At 40.2% G+C, this 24,638-nt stretch overlaps 1 protein-coding gene across 1 annotated transcript in view; it reads right to left on the reverse strand.

The window, feature by feature from the left end:
- The window catches only part of CRADD (CASP2 and RIPK1 domain containing adaptor with death domain), a 208,277-nt gene that overhangs the window by 5,428 nt on the left and 178,211 nt on the right, over positions 1 to 24,638 (reverse strand). The window lies entirely within an intron of this gene.

The following is a 24,638-nucleotide window of genomic DNA, read 5'->3' on the forward strand; positions in this document are numbered from 1 at the left end:
AGATCATGACCTGAGCTGAAACCAAGAGTCAGACACTAAACCAACTGAACCATCTAGAATGCCCCAAGTATCAATTTTTTAACAATTTTATTGAGATATAATTTCTATATAAAGAAGTGCACATATTTAAGGTGTGCATTTTGGTGAGTTTGGACCTATGTAAACACACATGATACCATCATCACAGTCAAGGTCCTAGACACATCCAACACACCTCCCAAAGCCTTCTTCTGTCCCTTTGTGGTTGTTGTTGTTTTGTTTGTTTTTATGATAAGAACACTTATCTACCCTCCTAACAGATTTTGAAGTGCATAATGCCATAAATACAGTAGATCTCTAGAATTGATTCATCTAGTATAACTGAGACTTTATACCCATTGAAAAACAACTCATTTCCCCCTCCCTCTGGCCCCTGCAAACCACTATTATATTCTCTGCTTCTATGAATTTGACTACTTTAGAGACCTTATATAAGTGGAATCACACAGTATTTGTCCTTCTGTGATTGGCTTATTTTGCTTAGCATCAGGTCCTCCAGGTCCAACCATGTTGTCACAAAGGCCAGAATTTCCTTCTCTATTAGGCTGAATAACATTTTTATTTATCTCATCATATCATATTTTATTATTATTGTTTTTTGAGAGGGGAGGGCAGAGGTATCGGGAGAGAGAGAATCTCAAACAGGCTCCATGCTCAGCACAGAGCCCAACACGGGGCTCGATCTCACAACCCTGAGATCATAACCTGAACCAAAATCAAGAGTCAGACATTTAACCAACTGAGCCAACCAGGTTCCCCTAACATTCATATTTTAAATTTCAAAAGTGTAAAGGTTGAATGTTTTTCAGTAAAAGTCAAATGTAGCAATCCATACTGGATTTTGTAGACATTAAAGATCGCTGAAGAAGTCTGTGGGTGGAAGTAAAAGACAAGAAATCTCCTGAACTTAAATAAGGGTTTCCACTCTGTCTCCAAATTTGGCCTCATGCTTTTAGTTCTAGTCTGTATCCTAGAGTTAATCCCTTCTTCACAATAGAGAACTTTATTGTTTCCCTTCTTTATCCATAAGCCTAATTAAATAATATCCAATGTTAATCAAATTATACTTACTAAGCTAAATATTTTGGCTGCCAAGATGTATTAATTCCAAGTCCCTTGCTGTTGCCACTTGGGTCTGTTTTTACTTAATTATATAGTCTCCTGAGATTGACAGATGTTAATTCTAAAGACTGAGTAGACCTCTAAGAAGTGAGAAGATGGAGGGGAAACCACAGGGGCCAGTCCAACATTTTGTTTGTCTCCTAAATCTAGATTCTCAGAATTGAGCTAACATTGAGCCAAAGGCCCAAGAAATCTCCTGCTATATTTCTGTGTACTCCTTCCCCTTCCCTCAAAGACAAAGCAGTCTTCTCAAGTCAATCAGTTGATTTACATGTGGATACCATAAAGTTAAAAATCTTTAATTCAGAAAAGTGCCAAATTTATTTTAGAGATGGATTAAGAATAAAAACAGGAAGGAAGAGATATAAATAAACATTATATTCATGATGAATCTAAGAAAATTCTGAAAACAGTGAAACCTCTATATGAAAATTTAGGTATGTATGTGTACATATAATATACTATTTCTTTGGTATATGGTAAAGTGTTCTCTTATCTTCCTGGGAGATCTCCTAGGGAGCCATTTTGTCAGAGCATTTCCAGAGCACAGTTCCACTTATCCAGTTTTTGAGGATTAGTGTCAGGGGTAACTTTATGTAATACATATTGGCTACAATACAAGGCTTCTCTACATAAGTCAAATATCTAAATTATGATCCAGTAAGACAAATAGTACCTTCTGTTCCTTACATGCCAGCATCTGTGTATGTGGAGTGCCATATTACTTTAGTAATGAGAGATTCAATCCTTTTCAAAGTCTTCACCTTCTTCCTCTTCCTAGATGATTCTGGGATTTAGATGTGCAACAAACAAAAAGAGGAGAAGAAAAACACTCTTTTTTGGGAGCCACAAAAGACCAGCTTCCCTTTTTTTGAGCACTGCAGAACACACATAAGATGGGACACTGTCTCTAAAGAGCTCTGACATATTTATCAGCCATGATGTTTTCTCTGTTAAAAGAGAACAGCCACAGAGCCATTGTTGCTGCCAAAAAAAGTGCTGTTTGAATCCTTTTTCACTTCCTCTTTGCAAGGATGACTTGGGCTTCCTTAAATCATCACCAGAAGACAAGATCTCTGTTGCTTTGGGGCAGACAGGCCAATGGATTGACTTTGTCACCTCTGTGTGGTAAGAGGTATCTGATGTTGACCATGCAGCAATTGGTTAAAATGATAATCATCTAAGATAAAGTGCATGAATAATGTTTATACTTTCTTGGAACTGGGAGTTAGCTTCCTTGGGCCCTTTCCCCCTCCCCCCAGCTTCAAAACAGAAATTGCTAAATATTCAATTTGGTGTTTGCCTAAGAGTGGCTAAACAAGTCACCTAGTAAGGTTCTTGTCCTTATTTCCAGGAAAGTAGCCTATTATTCAGTTTGGTTCTAACAAAAACAAATCTACTGAAACCGGTAAGAGAGAGGGGACTTATCAACAGAGGTCAACTAGAATCAATACTGACTCTGAAAATAGAGTTTTCTATAAAAGCTACAGAGTAATTGAAAGGCATAAAGAGATCTGGGTCCCAAAGGAGACCTAAAGACTCCACATGCCTGGCTGGTCTCCAGATATCAGAGAATAAAACAAAATTTGTAGAGTATTGGGAAAAGCTTCTTCTTTCGAAGCATAGCTTGGGAGAAAGGTGGTCAGGGATGTATAAGGGATCTTAAGGGGATCAGATGCTCTTCTGTTCTTGTGCTCTAAAAGTGGTGCATTTTCAACCATATTTTTTTTTCAACCATATTTTTAAAGTCACAGTTGTTAAGGTGATCATGAAGGATGTTAGACATCAAGTTGCACAGTTTCACCCCTAGGCTTGCTTCCTAACATTAGAATCTGATGAGAACTCTGTAACTTCTTCCTCCAATCTCCAGAGGCCCCAATGCCAGAGCCAGACACAGTGAAAAAATAACTCTATTCAAAGCCTTTCTATGGAATGTAGAAACTATCTACTTTGCTCCTTGGTCACAAAGTATCTCAACTCTACTAGCCATCCCTCTTCCACTTGTAGAAAGGTGACTAGTTTAGGATGGTGGACTGAGCCAAAATGGCTACTTCTCCTTCCTCCCAAATCCCAGCAAACTAAGACACATAAAATAAGACTAAGTCCTAGGCATTCCCTAGAAAATGCTGGCTGAGTAGAAATGGAAGAGTTTCTGGGTGGTAGCAGACTAACAAAAATACCAGATTGCTCAGAAACATAACTGAAAAAGGGGGCTGCTGGATGAGAAATAGCCTATAAGCTTCCTCAGGACAAATGATCATCAGCCTTATTCATGACTGTGTTGTCTCTCCTTTGTATAGCTCCTGGCACAGAGCAGGTATTCAACAGTGACTGTTAAATACGACTATATGGTTTTAAGAGAAGAGTAAGTTCAAGGTCAGCAGGCGAGGATAGAAGTCTATTGTGGGATGCTTAGCTGGAACTTGCCCCCCACCCCAAGGTGCACAGAGAAGAGCTAGTTATGGTGCATGCCCCAGGCCCTTGAGTAAAGGACCAGCCATAGGGACTCATAAATGAGGATCAGGGCCAGAGAGAACAGAAGGGCATGATGTAAAAGTTACTGAACTGTTAGTTAAGGAAAAACAACTTGGACCAGATGTGAAATCTCCTGATGTGTTCCAAGTGAGGTGGGGGGGGGGGGTAACTTTCCCTACTTGCTTATTTGAGAAGTGCCACCAACGTGCTGGCCTATCCCCCCTTCCCATTAACCTTAGAGCACAGCACATTGGCCACCATCAGTCGTCACATTTGGAGGGCAGGCCTAGCAAGGGATATTGGAAGGTAACCTCAACAATTGCTCAGAAAATGAAACTAGTTATCAATACTGATCAATTTGTATATGAAAATGAAAAACCCAGAATCACTAGATTTTTGGACCAAACCTGAGGCCTAAAAACTGAATCAGTGACAGACTAACCTCTGAGGAAAGAGCAAATGCAGGAAGCCAAAGACAACTGTGAAAATATTTTATTAAGTATCTGAGATACAATGGATACTGCAACATAAAATAAGAGTAAGCTACCATAGGAAAAGTAGCCATCAGAGAAAAATAGAGACATCTAAACAATTAAAAATTTGATTAATAAATCATAAAACTGAATGCCAGGGATTAATTACAGAATGGTTACTGAAAAGAGAACTCATGACTTGGAAGATCAAATCAAGATATTTCCCCCAGAATATAAAGCAAAAAGTCAGAGAAAGAAATTATGAGGAAAACAAAATACAGAAAATCCCAAAGGGGGGAAAAATAAAACCTGTTTAATAGGAATTTAAGACATCATAGACAGGATGATAGGAAGCCATTAATAGAAAAATATTCACCCAGGCTAAATAAATACTCAAGTTCTTAAGGTTAAATTAAAAAACAACAACAACAACAACAATTCTGGTCCTGCTGTGTCAGCAAGAATACTGAAAGGAGAGGCACACAGCTATACTCCACCAATATTTCTGAATGCAAACATAAAAGAGAAAATCCTTAGCATTCAATGGTGGGATAGGGTGGAAATACTTTCCTATAAGGACACAGGGTTAGATTGGTAATAAACATTCCATTTTTACTATTGAATACTGGACAACAATGGAATGCCTACACAGTTTAAAGAAATAGGATTTTGAATCTACCAGCTATGCTGGCTTTTAAGTGAGTAGGCAAAGTAAAGACATTTCACATGTGCAAGGATTCAGAATACATACCAGAATGGAAGTAAAAAGCTTTCTGGAGCTTTTCAGTTACAACTAAATTAAAGTCATTTCTCCAGTTGAAACACCATTAGCTGCTAGATATATAGAATTACTTTCCCTCCACTCAGAAGGCTTTACAGTATATACATGATTGAAAGAACAAGAAAGGCTATAAGTGGTGTGATTTAAACTTAAATGAACTTTAACAGGCATATATTTCATGAACAAAAATGACTTCTAGATAGATAGATGGATAAATGAATAAATAACTATTTCATATAAGAAGGCTTAAAAATAAATAGGAAGATTTGTATCAAGTTTGCTTGTATATAATAGGAAAACTCAAAGCAACAGTGGCTTGAACAAAAGGAGTTGTTTCTTACATAAAATAAGCCTAATAGATAGTTCAGGACTGGTATAAGAGGAACCGTGTTCTTCTGTTCTGTTGTCTCCTAACTTTCTGTTCTGTCATCTTGAGGCCTGAATGACCTTCTTCATCAGATAGTCCAAAAGAGCTGCTGGAATTCCACCCATCATTTTCACATTCCAGAGAGTAGCAAGGGCAAGTGGACACTCACAACTGAGGTAACATCTTTTAAGGAGAACCCTCAGATCCCATTCAGTACTTCCACTTACATCTCATTAGCCAGAACTTTGTCCCATGCTCATACTTAGAGCAAGAGAAGCTGGAAATTTAGCCTTTTATTCTTTATGGCAATGTAGGTTGAGCTGAAAATCAGAGTTCTGTTTCAAAGGAGGAAGGAGAGAGAGGATGGATAAGGGGAGGCCACTAGCAATACCTGCGTAGAATACCACTTTCTTGGCTAGGAAGATTCACTACTGTAAAATGGAAATATCTTCAGGTAAATCAACAAATTTAGTGCGATAGTAATGACTTTTTTTCCCTTCTAATTTAAAAAACTGATACAGCAATGCACAGATCTTAATTGTTACAGTTCAATGAATTCTGACAAATGCCTATGACAGTAAAAACAACAGGCCTGGGCTACTGGGTGGCTCAGTCAGTTGAGCACTATCAGTGGGGGTCTAGATGGAAGAAGCAAGACTTGGTTTTCTCTGCCATGCCTGTCTGGAATAGAACTCTAGCAACATGGGGCTGAGGAGGATTTTTGAAAAGCTGGCAGTCTGCCGCCTTCCAAGGGTGAAGCCAGAGCCCCAGCCTGGAAGCTCACGGAAGGGGGAGCCTCCCATCTTAGCGGCACATGTCCACCGTAAAGCTTCCATGAGCAGGTCTGGGGAGAGATGGGGTAATGAAGCTGTGGTGGCTCAAGGGCCACAGACTCTTGCTGTTCTTGCCAAGATTTAGTAGATTTTCTTGAATAAATATTTCTCTATTTGCTGTATGCTTTTTGCCCTTGGGACAATTCCCAGAGACTTGGAATGATTTATTTAAAAAGGTATTTTCTTAAGTTAAATTGTTTTCCTGGAGAGAAGGTCTAGGAATTCCTGCCTCCACCCCCACCCCATTCATCATTGCTGGTGAACAACCTTCGGTTATTCTTTCTACAGTCTCATACATATGATGGCTCTTTTGAAGATATTTTGCTTTATCCTCAGTTTTTAGCCATTTAACAATAATGTGCCTTGATAATGGATTTCTTTCTGCTTTTTTCTGCTTGGGGTTTACTGGACTTCTTAGAAAAATTTCAGCCAAAATTTCCTTAAATATTCTTTGCCCCATTAATTCTCTCCTCTCTTTCTAAGGTTAGCGGGTTTTTTTATTCAATTTTTTCTCCTTCTGTTTGGTGATTTTTGTTGACTTTTCTCCAAGTTCCTTAATCTTTTCTTCTGTGATATTCACACTATTAATCCCATCCAATAATTTTTCAGTATTGTATTTTATTATTTCAGATATTGTACTTTTCAGTTTTATGATTTCCATATGGTTCCTCCCTTTTTAGCATTTCATATCTTTCTTAAATCTCCATGTGTTCACAAATTATATCCATTTTTTTCCTGTAAATTCTTTAACATATTTATAATAGTAACTTTAAAATCCTTTTATGCTAATTCCAACAATTCTGTCGTCTGTAGGTCTCCTTTTGTTTTCTGGGGGTTTTGGAAGTCTCTTTGCTTATTATGGGGCATATTTTTCTGCTTCTTTGTATGTCTGGTAGTTTTTATTGTATACTGGACATTGTAAATGATATATTGTGAGAACTCTAAATTCTGTTATCTTCCTCTGGTGAATATTGGGTTTTGTTCCAGGAAGCAGCTAAATGTCCTGTGGGTAATCTTAATCCTTTGCAGGTTTGTTTCTAGGTTTTATTAAATGAATTATACTTTATTTTTTGCCCTTAGTCCTAGGATATAGCTCATAGTTCTAGGATGCGGTCTTGAAGCATGATGCTTCTGGCATATTCTACGAATGCAAGAGACATTTCTCTAGCCCCTCTAATTTGGTAGGCTTTAACTTCAAACTTAGTCTCCCCAGCACCAGGCAGCTGATGATATCTCTGCTCAGTTCTTTCAACAGTCCAGCTCTTCTTTTCTACTATGCTCCTCGGAGTCTTGCCCTGAGGATTTGCAGTTGAAGAGTCAGCCAAGGTTCTTAGAAGATTTTGTACATAGATCTGGGGGCTCCCCCACTATTATTCCTAACCTTCTGGGATTTCCCTTCCCCCTTTAATTTACTGTTGCTCTGGCATCCTTGTACTCAGGCCTCTAACTCTTTAGTCCAGTAAGTCTGTGTCCTACAGACTGCTCCATGTCTGTGGGGCAGGGAGGGGGGGAAGCCAGTTAAATGTGGACTGTATCTCCTCTACTTTATGTCTGTTTGCAGTCCTTCTCTAGTGCCTTGAAGTAGATTGATAAGCAGAGTTTATAATTATTAACAGTGAGAGGTTTGGTCTGATCCAAACCGCTGTGCCAATACTTGAAACTGGAAACCTTTATAAACTTTCAAACATAAAATAGATCATGCCATATATTCTATAAGACTTTTAAAATAGAATAACATATTTTAGATATTGTTAGGTGCCAATATATATTAACTGACCTTATTTTGCCTGACATATGGTGCTCTAAGTATTCAACTATAAGGCCATATAACAAGAATAAACTTAAATGAAACTATGAGTTATGAGTTAGACCTCTTTCAATGTTCTTTGAAAGATACTAAATTACTTTCTTTTGAATGCTACTCTTTATGAAGAATGAACCACAAGAGCTCAGTGCAGGTCTGCAACATTATAAATTTAAACAATCCTCTACTGATGTGCATTTTGGCCATTTTCTAGCTTTCTCTATTACAAGCAATGATTTAATAAAAATCTTTATACATTAATTTTTTGGTCTTTCCTACAGAGTCACTATCTTAGGAGTGGAATTGATAAATCAAATTTTATATGTTTAAAATTTTAACATATAATTACCAATTGTTCTCTAATAAAGGCTATATCAATATATACTCTCCAACAGTATATGAGAATGCTTGTTTCTTTATGACTTTTTAACAACATTGGACGTTATTAATCTTTTAAATCTTTCTCATAATATTAACTATGCATATGACACTTCACAAAAGGGGAAGTATCTAGCCCTCTTTTTCTGTTCTCAATCTTGATTCTGAGCTATTGCCTCATCCAATTTTCCAACATCAGTTCTCAGTCTTGCCTTTCCTTTGAATAGAACAATCAGTGCTAGCCTCTGGGCTACCCTCAAAAACAAATTGGATCTTCCAGACGTGCTTCCTCTGAATGCCTATAAAACATCATTCCCAGTCCAACCTGGTCCAGAGCTTTATTCCCCAATGCTGCTCCACCATGAATATTCACAATTGACCTCATTCCCTTCACAGTCCCTCATTTACTTTCACAATTTACTTTACTCCTCAAAATTTAAAATAGCTTTGTCTTTGTGAACTAAGGTCACTGCGATTTCATTTTAACCCTCAACAGTTTTGCCAACTTTGTCAGTAAGAAATGCTTTAATATGCCTTCAAAATTACTGCTGTAGCTTCCTTGTCTTCCTTACCTTTAAAAAGTAATCATTAAGAGAGCAAATTACATACTGGGGCATTTTCTCAGTAAAATACATGTAAAGGAAGAGTCCAAAGCCCTTTAAAATTAGAAAACTAAACAATCACATTTTCCTGTACTTTCTCTGGATTCCCACTAACTGACATAAAGGTACATCTTAAAAAGATATAAACCCGGGGATCCCTGGGTGGCGCAGCGGTGGCACCTGCCTTTGGCCCAGGGCGCGATCCTGAGGACCTGGGATCCAGTCCCACGTCGGGCTCCCGGTGCATGGAGCCTGCTTCTACCTCTGCCTGTGTCTCTGCCTCTCTCTCTCTCTCTCTCTGTGTGACTATCATAAATAAATAAAAATTTTAAAAAAAGATATAAACCCAAGAGAAACAGAGAATTGGAGGGGAAATGATAGCTAGAAAACATAAGTTAAAAAACCAGGAGGAAAGATAACCTACCTAACAGACCCAGGAAAGCTAATTCCTAAGTAAGCAAGCTAAATAGTAGCCCATTTTCCTATATAGAAGCCAAAAGTATCAAGAATTACAAGCAATAGGAGTTTGTAATTTGCAGATAAAGGGCAGGACAGAAATTTAAGGGCTAGACACACCCCTCTCCCAAGCAAAAATTCTTTTCCTTACTTGTGCAGCCAGGTGACTCCCTCTCTTTCTACCTCAGCAAAAAAATGGGGTTTATACCCTGGAGAGAGTAAAATAGGTCTCTGAGATGGGGGACAGATGGCACAGTTGAGGGATGTAACAATTTTGAAAATAGAAGGGTTAAAAATACTAAATGTTAAGACCCTCCCCTATAGCTCCTAGCCCTCTTCCATCACTTGGTTCCCATAATACTGTGCAGGATATAAGACAGTTCTCCAAAAAGCCATCTGACAAGCCAAAGGAAAGATCTAAAGATACTGACACTAGGGTTATCCATTTAAGCAGCCCAGCCTGATCTCTCAACATGTGATCTGTGGTCTGCTCACAATGTCATTAAGCTTTTTAGTGCCCCAATTTTAAATGTAAATGAATACCCAAGGATCACCACACATTTGAAGGAAGCCTCAAATGTGAAAAACAGAGATTTAAAACAAAAATACTAAATAAATTTGAAGAAAACAAATTAAATAATAAGATGGAAACTTATCAGAGAACTAAAAAGATATATTTAAAGTATGAAGTAGTAGAATGATGTTTTAAAAGGTACACTCATAAAACAAAAGAAGTCTTAGAAATGTAAAAATATAGCATAAACTAAAAATCCAATTAAAAAGTTGTAAAAAAAATTTGAGTACCTGTGACTCAGTTGGTTGAGCATCAGACTCTCAATTTCGGGTTTAGGTCATGATCTCAGAGCTGCAAGATGGAGTCCTGCCTCAAGATTCTCCCCCTCTCCCTTTACCCTCCCCCCAGCACTCTTTCACTCTCTCTCTAAAAAGTAAAAAAAAAAAAAAAAAATTAATTTAAAAATAAAATAAAAATTTTGGAAGAAAAATTTGACAAAAATTTCTAAAGGATAACAAAATGACAGAAAATAGGAGGGAAGAGATCAGAACATTTAAGAACAAAATCAGGAAGTTCAATATCCAAATAATGTAAATCATAGAAAGAGGAAAAAATAGTAAGAAAATGGAGGAAATAAAATCACTAAAGAAATAGTTCAAGAAAAATTCTTAGAACTGAATGCTACTGTCAAATAAAAGGAGCCCATCAAGTGTCCAGCAAAATGAATAAGGTTTATTAGTCAAAATACATCATTTCCTTAAATGAATTAAATTAAGGAAATGAATTCCTTAAATTGAAGAATACTGGAGTCAAAGAGAAAATTCTAAAAGCTTCTAGAGAGTAAAATACTGGTTAGATTCTGACAAAATAATCAGAATGGCTTTGATCATTCAATAGCAAATGTGGAAACTAGAAAAGTTCTGCAGAAAAAAGTGAATGTTATAGAATGTTATATTAATTGAAAGTAGCAAAAATTAAAATTAAAAAATAGCAATAATTAAATAATATAAAGCCTTTTCAGATAGGCAAGTTCTGAAACAATATACTCACTACGTAATGTTCTCAGGATGCAACTGGAGGACCTATTCCACAAAAATAGGGGAGTGAAACAAGAAAGAAAACGATAAAAGATCTATGACAAAAGGAACCTAACACAAGAGAGACATGAAAGAAATCCCCTACATATTATTAAAGGGAAATGTCAGGATAACAGCCATGCTACAGGTCTAAAGAACAACTAATCTAGATAAGAGCAAGTCAGAAGACTCAGAGAAAGCTAGGATGATGAAATTGATAGAATGCCTAATGCATATGAATATCTGAGAAGAGCTGAAGCTCCTGAGGGTGAGTTTAAGGATGAATTGGTGATAAATACATAGAAAATAAGACAAATAACTCCAGGTAAAACCAGAAGTTCCCTAAGGAAAATGAAACATATTTTAACATTTATATTATCATGTTAATACTAATCCAATCAAAATTATGCTATAAACATTGGGAGACTGAAAGATAGGAAGTGTGTATGTGGGGGAGAGGTAGTATTGGAAGGTAAGATGTCTTCACAGTGATTCCACAGTGAGAAGCCAGTAGATAATGCCCAAAGCTTGACAAATCAGTGGCTGGCAATTCCACTCTTAGGTATGAACCTAACAAAAATAAAAACATGTTCACACAAAAACCTGTATACAGATGTTTGTAACAGCTTTTTTCACAATTGCCAAAAAATAGAAATAACCCAAACATCCATCAAATATTGAATGGATAAACAAAAAGTGATATATCCTTACAATGGAATATCACTCAACTACAAAAAGGAATAAATATGCTACAACATGAATGACCTCTGAAAACATTACTCTAAGTGAAAGAAGCCAGACACAAAGACCACATATTGCATGATTCCATTATATGAAATGTGCACAAAAGGCAAATCCATAGAGAAATGGATTAGTGGTTTTTGAGACTAGGGGCAGAGGGAATACGGAGTGACTGTTAATGTGTTCAGTGTTTCTTTTCAGGTATTGAAAATGTTCTAAAATTACATAGTGATGATGGTGGCATAACTGTGAATATACTAAAAAATCAGTGAATTGCATAATTATTTAAAAGGGTGAATTTCATGGTACATGAATTATATCTCAATATAATTGTCATAAAAAATCAAGGGGTAGCAGCTATTAGGAGATATGGTAAATCTATAATGAAATAGCTAAATAAATTGAAGTAGTTATCCTGGTGGACTTTTAAATGAGGGAAGTGGATGGTCAAGAGATGTTCTTTGTACTCAGTTGTGTAAGATTATTTGACTATTTATAGAATCGCATTACTTCAATGAAAGTAAAAATGAAATAACAAGTGACTGAAGAGCAGGTGGAAAGTTCTGGAGTTCCTGCCAACACCCTATGCTGGCAGCATTGATTGTGGCTTTTGTAAAGTCTGGGCCATTGAATTGGCCTCAATATAACACCCCTTCAGTGTAGCAGCTCCTCCACTGATGTCCCGATATGTTCATTTAATTTGGTGACAATGGTGATGAGCTGCATTGAACAAGGTGCTATTCATGTCTTGTCACCATAACCCCCTCCAATGCACTTGCATAGCACCTGACACATTGGCTTAAATATTTATTTTGAATTAGTGAAAAAATAAAACAACACTCTTAAGCTAAGTCCTATACAAACTAAAGGCAAATGAAATAATATTATATGATATCACCTCTTAGAATATTGGGGACCTGGATGTAGAGCCTGGCACAGTATATTCTACCTGAGTATGGAGAAGGGCCAGGGCAGAGGAAATGGCACCTCGTTACCAGTGCTGTAGAACTAGCACTTTGAATTTATAGGAATGTTTCCAGGCCACAGGCTGTTGTGTCTCATGTCAACTTCTTTCTCCTCATTTCCATAGTCACTGACCAGCATTTGTAAAATAATCTTTGATAGCCTTTACCCTGTCATCTTTGGTTATTGTTCATAGAATAAAGGGGCATTACTGAGAGGTGGCATCTTGGAGAGAAAAACTCGAAAACAAAATAAATGGTCCAACTGAGCCATCAAAATGGAAAGCTAACTTATGAGGGAACTCCAGGACCAGGCCTGAGGTAGTGAGGCAGAGAGTAGGCAATCAGAGCATCCTCACAGGAACCTTCTGCCCTCCAGGTGAGAGTGGGCCTCCTTCCAGTATGCTCCCATAGCTCACTGATCTTTTCCTTCTTATCATTTGTTGTAACTTTTCACTAGATTGTAAGCTCCATGAGGAGAGGATGTATGCTTGTTTAGTTCACTATCCTATCCCTCCCCAGTGCTTGGCATATCATAGGTACTACAAAACAGAGCTTGTTGAATGAATGAATGAGTGAATGAATGAAAGAACCAAGTAAGAGCAGGAAAGTTTGAGGTGGCATGTGATATGTAGAGCCTGAAGAAGAGGAAACTGTGGTGCCTTGATGTGGGACGCCAACAGCCTGGACATGGGAGGGAAGAGGTTCTTAGAGATGCCAACTATGCCTGGAGACTGGAGAGGTGAAGACGCATACACATGGGTTTGTGTCTGAAGCACTCACCATGAGTCTTGAATACTGGGGCCATTACTGCCTGAGCAAGCCCTGCACTGCAAGGGAGGCCACCGTGCTTGGAGATCTGTTTAGCTCACGGTGAATGGGACCAGGAAGGGAATGCCTCGGATGGTTACATGGAGCCCAAACTTTAGATTGACCAATATCAAACTTCACATAATCTTTGCTGGAATTAACAAATTTAGATGATAGGTCATTTCTCAATCCTGTGGGGATTCAAGCAAATAAGCTGTTTGGAAGGCCTGATGCAGTCACAGCTATAAGGGTCAAGAGGATTAGTCCTCAGAAGGTAGAGTAGATGAATGACATTTCACTTTGGATGGAGTTTTGGAGTCTACCCCCTAGAGGCAGAAGGAAGGCTTTGGGGGTGAGAACAGAGAGCAAAGAGGTTCTTTAGTGAAGTCAAGGAGGAACTCAGATTTCATTCAGCTAGATCAAGTCAGAATACTCCCCAGTACACTCAGATACTAAGACAACTCCTTAGTACTGTCCCCATAATTGTGGGAGAAAGAAAATTTAAACCATTTATCTAAAAGCAGTGTTGCCAGGAATGTAATGTGGAATCCCCATGCTCAGAGAACGGGAACAGGCCCCTTCTTGCTGAGAAGTTGGCTTTTCCTACATTTTTTCATGCAAAAGGCTATCAGGAGAAGGTTATGAATAGAGTACTTTTCCTTCAGCCAATGACACAAATGCTCTATTCACACTCGAGCCGTGCCCTGCCTGCAGACTGTCTCAGCTAGGATTATCTTGGCTTTTGATGAAATCCCACGAGTGGTAACTGCAACCTCACTTTGCTGCTACATCACGTGATTTGATGGCTGGCGCAGCGGGAGCTGTTAAAGCACACCTATTTCATGAACATTGCTCACTTAATCTCTGTAATAAGGACGGGAGAAGGGTGCTGACACTAAAGATTCAGCAGGTGGGCTGGAAACATTTTAGTATGAGGCTGACCTGGCCATTCTGAAGCCTCAGCTGTACCCCAGGGGTTTATTAAAAAAAAAAAAAAAACTCAGATGGGCCTGAGTTCAAAGTTTTGGTACTGCTATCTATTTTAGTGAATGACCTTGGCCGGGTTAGGTAATTGCTTGGAGCACCAGGTTTCTGACCTGTAAAATAAGGGAAGTAAGGTTAAAATCCTGGCTCTCAAGGTTGTCAGAGGATGAAGTGATACACAACACTTGGGACCACCTTCCCTGTGTCTAGTTCATCACAGAAGCTCTGTCAGCACACTGCTTCCTCTCCTTTGTCTCCCCTCCCACACTCTGGGCTCAATGTATGTGAATGTGGTGTTCCTGCAGAATGTGTCCATTGAGCCAGAGCAAGAATTTAGTTAATTGGATATGTTCTAGCATTGCCTTAAGCAAAGACCAGGACACAGCTTCTGTGCAACCTGTAATGAGGTAGGGATAAGGGGCACATCACCCTGGGTCACCTGTTCCAGAAAGTTCTTTCTGTGCTCAGCACTGCAGCAGGACACCTCACCAGGGCCTGGGATGCTCTGCTTCAGTAGCTGTACTGCCCTTGGGAACTGCTCAGCATCAAGGATGTGAAGTGTAGGAACACTGTGACCCCGCATTTGTTGATTTTATTTTTAAAGATTATTTATTCATGAGAGAGAGAGAGAGAGAGAGAGAGAGAGGCACAGGCACAGGCAGAGGGAGAAGCAGGCTCCATGCAGGGAGCCTGACGTGGGACTCGATCCCGGATATTCAGGATCACGCCCTGGGCTGAAGACGGCGCTAAACCACTGAGCCACCCGGGCTGCCCTGATTCTTTATTTCCACAAATACTGGAAACCTAAGTAAGTACAAGATAGATACCATTCGTTGGCCATCGAATATTTCTATAACATTTATTCTATGCCTGACACTGCTCTAAGCACTTCACAAATCCGTTCTCAGTGACTCCTCATGTCAGTGCTGTGAGGTTGGTACTATATTATCCCTATTTCAGGGGTGATGAAACTAAAGGAGAGAAATCACAGAACTTGCCCAAGAAACATGTGCACGGAACTTTTTTTACTCAGTGACGGTAACATTTTCAGTGCCTCATTGTTTGTCTAGTGGTGACAGGTAAGCATATATTCATTTGTTCACATTTTCATTCATTCACTAAGACTCATGAATCATGAAGTTTGTGCCAGACTTTGCATTAGGATAGGTGGAGTCACAAGATGCAGGTTTGCCCTCAGGGAGCTGAGGGCAAATCCAAGGAGGCAAATGCCAAGTAAGCCTCACTTTTACCCTAGGACTTTGCATCCAGCAAAGAGACAGCAGACTTGGGTCAAGAATGCTTGGGTTTATCTTGCCAGTGGAACAGACTTCTTCCTTATATAAAAGAAATGATCTTTATGGGATGTTAAGCATGGGATGTGGCCCTTGCCCTTATAAGGTCCATACTAAGGAGTCCATCACTTGCACTTGTTTAAACCTTCATAGTTCAGAGGAGAGAAGGGCGTCAGGATAATGCTCCCGTCAAAAACCCAACAGGTGTAAGAAGGACCCAGTATTTCCGAAACTTCATATGCATATCACTGATGAAGAATCTTTTGTATGAGGTGTTGGATATTTATTTCTATGTGTACTGTAAAATATATAAACATCGACCCATTATTTCAAACATACTATTGCTGAAAGATTTTTTTTTAAGTAAGTTAAGTCAAAGAAAAAATATTAAACTAATAATGGCGGGATGCCTGGGTGGCTCAGCCATTGAGCATCTGCCTTCGACCCAGGGTGAGATCCTGGAGTCCCAGGATCAAGTCTCACATCTGGCTCCCTGCATGGAGCCTGCTTCTCCCTCTGCCTATGTCTCTGCCTCTCTATCTGGGTCTCTCATGAATAAATAAATTAAATATTTTAAAAATAAAAAAATAAACTAATAATGGCACAGGTGGTAATTTGATACTAAAAATTATCAAAGTGGCCTCAAATGACCACAGTTTGGGAAACATACAGGGATTCTCATTGGGGACATCACTGGCAATTGGGGCAAGGCAGCTGTTCATTGTGTAGGGTGACCTCTCACACTGCTGAATGCTTACTATGTGCAGCCCCCACTCACAAAAAGGCAAGAGTACCCCCCAAGCATGGGACGAGCCCCCCAAAGTGCCCCCAAACACTTCCAAATGCCACATGGTAAAGGGCTGGTGTGTGTGTGTGTGTGTGTGTGTGTGTGTGTGTGTGGTACCACCCCCCCAGTGGGAACTACTTCTAAAGACTTGCTGGAGGCTCCATTAGAAACAAAACAAGAGAGGAAAAAAACAACTATTTTCAGATATTTCTAAAATATAGGAGGAAGAGAAGAAAAAGTCAAGTTCAATTTCCAAGTGGCTTACAGTGAGAGGCACCAGAGTAAGCAAATGAGAACCTGAACGGGAAGACAGCAAACACACGGGAAGCCCTGGCAAGAGTGGGGACAGACAGTGAAGGCCTGAGGCTGTCGACAGAGCCTTCTGGCTTGGGGCTGCTGTTATGGGGCAAGGGCAGTTCCTTCCTGCTTGTCTGACAGGTACCACCTGGCATCTGACAATGACCAGAGAAAGTGCCCACTGCCTGCTGGAGAACAGGTGATACAACCTATTGAGGAGGCAGCAAGCCAGGAAGGCATCTTGCAAGAACACTGGGATCATCCGATTACAAAATGTGACAGGCTTATCAATCAGCAAGGCAGGAAAAGAAGGTCCCAGAGAACCACAAATCTCTTTCCAAGTGACCCATAAAGTGCTGTGAACAGTGAGGATGAATAGTAAGAGGGTGAGAATAAATTATTGTTGTTTGTACACCACCCAAGATACTGTCCCTGCCCTTTACAAATCTTGGATATTTTTATTCTTGGCAGCTTTGAGCCAACGGTTTTCTCAGCACACTCCATGTTTGGGTGTTGTCTGCCTCAATGTACCTGGAGAATAAATCTTCCCAAAGATGGTAACAGGTGGTATTGTGGAAAAAAAAGCTTCCAATGTCAAATAAGTTTGGGAAATACTGCCCATTTCCATCTTGGAGATTCACAATGTGTGTTGGCACCTTAATAGACGTTTTAAGAAAATTTCTTCCATTCCCTTGGTGACCAAAAAGGAGAAATCCAAACTCTTTGCCTGGTTTTAATAGTTTGCTGACTTACCCCGCTTTACCCAATTGATGAAATCTTCCTGGGAGGCAGCCTTATCACAACTGCTCCTAGTCTCTATCTTACCTAGCCTCACCTCTGGGCCTTCTCTCACGTTCCTCCTTCCTCTAGAAACACCCCTCCCTAGCCTTTCCAGCTCCTCCAGACTCTGTCAAGCCCTAGCTCAAGATTCATGTTCCATCTACTGTGCACTACAGAAGACTTTCTTTTTACTAGAATTGTCCGAGAGTTGTATCTGTACAAGGTGGTGTGATGTCATTGTGATTACTACCATGTTGCTTTGGGATTATTGTCTGGGTGTGTGATATATCCAGTGTGTAAGCAGTTTTACTTCTTTCCAACTTCTCATGGGAAGCCTGTTACTGTTTTATGAATTATAAGGGCCTTATAGAAAAAAAAAACACGTCTTGATACATATCCTGGTGGATGTGCCAATAGCTGGCTTTGTTCCCTTTTAAAACTACTTAGACTCTCTCTGTCTCCATGAATTAGCAACCATTGTGTAATGGTTGAAAATATGTATTCACACTTTCTATATTTAATTGCTCTCACATTCCCCAAATTAAATGAAATGTCTACTACAATAGAGGCTACCTAAAACTGTCTAATGTTGGGAGTATTCAAAGTCAGAGTTAAGAATGTCCTCCTGGAAATGGAATTTGACTGTTTACCTACATGAATCTTTTTATTTATTTATATTTCTATTATATTCCCTACCTTCCTCACCAGCCCCCCCAAGCCCCTGTCTTTCCTATGGTCTTTCTCATATCAGTTAATAGTGATTCCATCCTTCTGTTTGTTCAGGACAAAAATCTTGGCGTTTCATCATCAATTTTTTTTCTTTTAACATCACATCCAGTCCATCAGCAAATCCACTTGGCTCTACCTTCAAAATATACTCAGAACCTGACCACCACTCCCCTTCTGCATGTCACAGGTTGTGTCCCTCTGGAAGCTGATTCTGAGATGGAGCTAAGTGGGCCAGAAGGTTACTAGGGAGTGTCCCTGGGATCAACAATGCCTGACGAAGGGAAGCAAACAGGCTTGGGTGGAAGGAAAAGTTAGGCTGTGACCTGGTCACAGCAAAGGCCTTCACTGATTCCACACGGAGTTCTGAGCTGGAACAACCCCTGGGGATTGTCTTGAACTGAGGTGAGGGGCCAGGCATTTCTACCCCTTACTGACAGGCCACTGGATGCAGGCTGCCCTGGGAAGGAGGAATGCCATTGGGCACCATGGCTGTCTTCAGAGCAGGCAATTCTAAGAGGGCTGACAGCCATAGGCCATGAGCTGGAGACCTCCCAGCTGCTGGAAGAATAGATCTTTCATTCCTGAAGGGGAGCCCAGCAGCATATCATACATTCACTACACTTCACCATGACCATCTTGATCTGAGCTCCCATCTTCTCAAGAATGCAGTTGTCTCTTTACTGTAACCCTCAGCCCTCTTAAAATGTTACCTAGAGTGATCCTTTGAAAAATAGACAATATTATGCCTCTACCAAAAGCCAACCAGCGGCTTCCCATGTCAACCTACGTGAAAGCCAATGTGAATACAATGGCCCATCAGACTGTCAATTCTCGGCTTCCCATGACTCTCTGGCCTCCGCCCCTACTATATGCCCTCTTGCCCACTGCACTCTAGCCACTCTGACCTCCTTGCTATTTTTTTTTTTTTATGATAGTCACAGAGAGAGAGAGGCAGAGACACAGGCAGAGGGAGAAGCAGGCTCCATGCACCGGAAGCCCAACGTGGGATTCCATCCCAGGTCTCCAGGATCGCGCCTTGGGCCAAGGGCAGGCGCCAAACCGCTGCGCCACCCAGGGATCCCCTTCTTGCTATTTCTTGAAAACATCTGGCAAGTGCCCATCTCAGGCCTTCACATTATGCTTTTCTCTCCACCTAAAAGGTTCCCTCAGGCCTCAGCATGGCTCCCTCCCTCATTTCATCAGGCTTTTACTCCTGCCATCTTCTTATGGAAACCTTCTCTGACCAACCTTTTTAAAAACCGCACTGCTCCTTCCTCTGGCTCTCACTGTACCTTTGTGCATTCTTTTTCTCCTTAGTAAGGAGTTCCACGAGGGGAGAAGTTTTGGACTGGTACATTAACTGCTGTATGCTCAGCATCTCTATACATGCCTGGCATACAGCAGGTGCTAAAAAAATATATGTTGAATGAATTTTTGTTAAGTCACAGATTTGCCATGATTGGTGCAATTGAAAATTGCTCCATGGGTTCTGTGTGTCTCTAGAAAAATCATAATAGCTTTGTTTCCTTTTTTTTTTTTTTTTTGTTAAAAATTTTTTTTTTGCTTTGGTCATGTAGGCCATTCATTTTCCTTTACCCAAATTAAATAAGGAGATAGCTTAAGTGTCTTTTATAGAACAGGCAGTCAAGATGCCAGAATTTTGATTTTACCTCATCCCCAAACCTTACAAAAACAATTTTTTCTTCCAAATTTGCTTTAGGCTCTTAAAAAGATATGACTTCTGACAACGTTGAACTTTGTCTGAACTTTGTGCTCCCTGAAAGCAGTGATGGTTGAGAAATCCCCCCACCCTTTTGGGTTCCAAAAAATAGCTAACCACCACAAAGGACAACTCAGCCTTCCCAAATTCTGAGATAAGATCCACCTCTACCCTTCCTCATGATTCCCATAAGACTTGTGGATGACCCCCTATTTACTTGCCTCTATAAAACTCAGGCCTCCTTCTTTTTATTTGAGATATTTCTCCTTAATAAATGTTCCTTGTATTGCAATAGCCAGAATAAAATTATACCCACAACTGACTGTCCTATTTTGCTTTCACACTATCATAAAGAGAGGACTTGTGTTGGGAGGGTTTATTTTTAGCTTCAAAGATAGTGTTTGTTGGAAAATCAGCAGCTGACAATAGTAAGTGATAAAAGAACTCTTGACAATAGAAAACAGACAACCAAAGGGTCCACTCCCTCAGCAGAAAGCCAGCATGGAGTTCAGTTTCAGAGCAGGGATAATTACTTCTTCCAGAGGCTGGCAGAAACTTGATTCAAGCAGATGGCTGGACAAAAAGATACTGTTGGAAATAATTTCCCAGTATATAAAGTAGATGAGACTCTATATAATTTCACCCTGATATAAATTATTCCCAATATACTGGACACAAAAGTCTCAGTCCTCTCCTGTCTAGGATCCCTGGTTCTAAAGAGATGGGGTGGAGACAGAAAGCTCTTAGAACCTAGAGATTGTCATACATTGCGTGTCTGCAAGCTCTTACCTTTCCAAGAGGTGGGTCCATGATAACCACCTGCCTGCCTTCCCATAGGGCAGATCTGTGACCTGCTATATAAAGATCAGGGTTTAGACAAATGGTTTCACCTTTCTTCCAATAACATGGTTAGCCCTTCATACCAGGAATTACGTGCTAGTGAAATCCACAGAAACATTTAGCTTCATTCTGTTAAACACAAGTCTTTTAAATACTCTACAAAACCAAAATGTGACTAATTAGGCCTAGATGCTGATGAAGTCTGATGCCAGGGACCCTACAGACTTCAGGTTCTTGGGGTGAGTGAACTAGATTCAGATGTAGTGGGACTCTCCTAAAAATTAAATGCCAAGTGTTGTGTGCGTGGGTGTACACATGTGCATTTTTTAAAAGAATGATGCCACAAAGAAGCCTTCATTCTTCCTGCAGGTTCCACAGCCTTCTCACATTCTTAAAGGGATCTATACCCCCTAAATGAGTAAGAACCACCACCTATCACAGATACTCTGAGCCTTCAAAGAACTATTCCCTAGACAGCTGCCCCTCATTCTTGGCCATGACAGCCAGAGGCACTAAGTTCATAATGAGTCTATGAATGGACTTACTTACTCCATTTGTAGGCACTCAGTCTTTTCCTGGGATCAGCAATGAGCTGGTAAGTCATGCCAAAGACTGTGGTATCAGCAAAGTCCTGATGAAATAATCTCCTAGAAACTGACAAGGAGTCGGTCATGTGCCACCAAAAGAAAGAATAATTATTTGATCTAATCCATTTGATATTGTCTCAGTTTGTACTGCTATAACAAAAAAGCACAGACTGGGTAGCTTATAAACAACAAAACCTTACTGCTCACAATTCTGGAAGCTGGGAAGTTCAAGAGCAAGGCACCGGCATGGTCATGTTCTAGAATCTCTTCTGGCTCAGAGTTGGGGTATCCTCGCTTAGAGGAAAGAGCTGGGAAGCTCTGTGGGGTCTCTTCATGAAGACTCCACCTCGGTGACCCAAGCACCTCCGAAAGCTCCACCTCCTGAGACAATCAACTTTGGGTGTTAAAATTTCAACGTACAAATGGGGGCAAATATTTTCCACAAATATTCTCCATTAGGAATGTTATCTGACACTAAAAACAGCACTGGCCAGAGACAGAATGTGAAAATGAAATGAAGACATATAAATATTATCAAGATGTTGGGTCTATTTTTTTCTTCTTAAGTGCTCAAACCTGGATTTCATGGCCTATGTTTTGAATTAATACTAGCTTTCAGAATTATTGCCATATATTTTGCATAATTTTAACAAACAAGGCTTAACTGGCTCACTGAACTGTGTCTTTGTGATACTTTAATTTTCCTACAAAAACAGTAAATGCCAACAAGATAGACATCCCTGTTATTCTAAGCTCTGTTTATGATTCTAAGAAGTAAACAGGCAGTTATTATATTAAAAACATTCCCTGTATGCCAGCAACATCTAATTTTAATCTGTGGGCCTTTCAGAGGAAGAACTAAGGGGTAGGAATGGTACAAAGAACCCCCAAATACACCTTCAGATCTCTAAAATCTGAAGCCCGATCCAATTCCACTGTGGATAAACCATATTTCTCAATGTCTTGTTGTCTCAATGTACAGAATTGGTTAATACTGGCCACTTAGTCTATAAATAAGATTCCCTTTGCTTCTAAATTGCTTTGAGACAGCACCATGGAAGCATCTTGTAGACTCATGGCAAGAAGTGCTATTTGTCAAACTGGATATCAAATAAAGTGGAATTCTGGTGTCTATAAGCATTAGTGTCCCACAAAGGGACCAACTTACTAAAACTTGGGCAGAAAAAATAAATAAAACTTGGGCAGGATGCACAAAAGCCCAGTTGAAGTGCCACCTCCTCTGTGGCCAACTTAATTGCTCCCTCTTCTGTGCTGGCCAAATGGTGTCATAATTGCTGGCTGTGATGTTGGTCTCCCCAACAGGCTGAGATCCTACAGGCCAGGATTTGGGTCTCATTTATCTTTAAAGCTCTGGTAGCTTACACAAATTGGTAGCTCAATGTATGCAGGGATTCATTTAATGACAGTCCTGTGTTAGATCAGAATCCCAACCCAGGGATCCCTGGGTGGCGCAGCGGTTTGGCGCCTGCCTTTGGCCCAGGGTGCGATCTTGGAGACCCGGGATCAAGTCCCACATCGGGCTCCCGGTGCATGGAGCCTGCTTCTCCCTCTGCCTGTGTCTCTGCCTCTCTCTCTCTCTGTGACTATCATAAATTAAAAAAAAAAAAAAAAGAATCCCATCCCAATTCTGAATATCCTCTGAAGTGTGCCTACCAGTTCATAATCCTAATTTTTAGAGTCCTGGTAAAAGTACTGAAGGACTGTGCACTTTCTATTTCTATACTGTAACTCACAGCAGGAAAAGGTGATTTTGACCCTCACACTTCTTAGGGCCCTGGAAGGGTGAGGAGTATAAGAAAAACCCTGGTAGCTAAAATAATTCAGCTCAATTATTTAGCAAAACATTTTTCCATACCTGACACTGTTAGAAGCTTTTATCTCATGGGATCCTTGCTGTAACTGTAGGTGGGTATGGTTATCTTACCTATTTTATATATGAGGAAAATGGCACAGAAATGTGTCCAAGTGAGGGAGCCTCATGCAAATATTCCCCACACCTCCCACATCTGAATCAAGGTAGAATGAATTCTTTCTCCTCTGTGTTCCCGTAGACTGGGCACATAGGCACTCTGGCATGGACCTTATTATGTCTTATTGTGATTGGAGATCCAATCCACGTTAGTCTCATCGGCCAAACAGTAAGTTCCTGGAGAACTGTGTATTTATCAGTCATCTTTTTGCAGTGACTGGCTTATAGTAGCTTCTCAATAAGTGTCTGCTGAAGAGCTGAATGAGAGGAGTCTGTTTCCAAAACTACCACTTCTGGGGAAATCTCCAGAGAAAGGGATGAAGAGAGACTCTTTTTACTGCCTCAGTTGTTTGTGTGTGTGTGGTGGTGGTGTGTGTGTACATGTGTATGTACGTGTGCCCCAGCAAGAACTTCCTCAGGGACCACTGAAGTTTGGGGGAATTAACTGGCATTTAAAACCAACCCATTAAAAAATAAATAAATAAAACCAACCCATTGTGTTTTGCTCAAGCAAAAATTTTCAAAATTTTTAAAAGTTTTAGAAAAGTCATTGTAGTTTTTCAAAATATGCACAACTGTAAACTGGACAATACTTCTAGGAGCGTATCTTAAGAATCTTCCTTGCTATATCCCTAGAGGCCATAAATATAAGTATCTGTGGGGGCTGAGTAGGTAAAGCAACAGGGAGAGGAGCTGGATGAGAAGGTAAGGATGGTGGACTCTGCAATGTGTCTGCCCGTTATTGCCATGTGACAAGGGGGATCCAGAATAGCCAAACTTTTTCAATAGGACCCAGAAATCTCAATTTTAAAATACTGGCTGTAGTAGATGGCAAAAAAAATGTACCTGAATTATTCCACTTCCTCTCCAATGCTCTTTGGTAGTGCCCTCCCACATTGACTCTGGATGGGCTGGCTTTAGGACTTGCTTCAGCCAACCAAGTATCAAGAAAAGGGATGCAAACAGAGGCCTGAAAAGTGCTTGCACACTGAGGTTTGTTCTTGCTGCCCATGGGACCATGGCCACCACTGCCCAGTGAAGAAGGCAAGGCAAACTTTATGAGTAGAGATGTATAACTGAGACACCTCTGTTGCTGCAGGCAGGAACACACCACTTACCAGGCATGTAGTGAAGCTCTCCTGATCATCTGGCCTCAGCCAGCCCACTAGCTGACCCCAGATGCATGGATATCCAGCAGA

The sequence above is a fragment of the Nyctereutes procyonoides genome, unplaced genomic scaffold (genome assembly GCF_905146905.1).
Source record: "Nyctereutes procyonoides isolate TBG_1078 unplaced genomic scaffold, NYPRO_anot_genome, whole genome shotgun sequence".
Classification (NCBI taxonomy): Eukaryota; Metazoa; Chordata; class Mammalia; order Carnivora; family Canidae; genus Nyctereutes; species Nyctereutes procyonoides.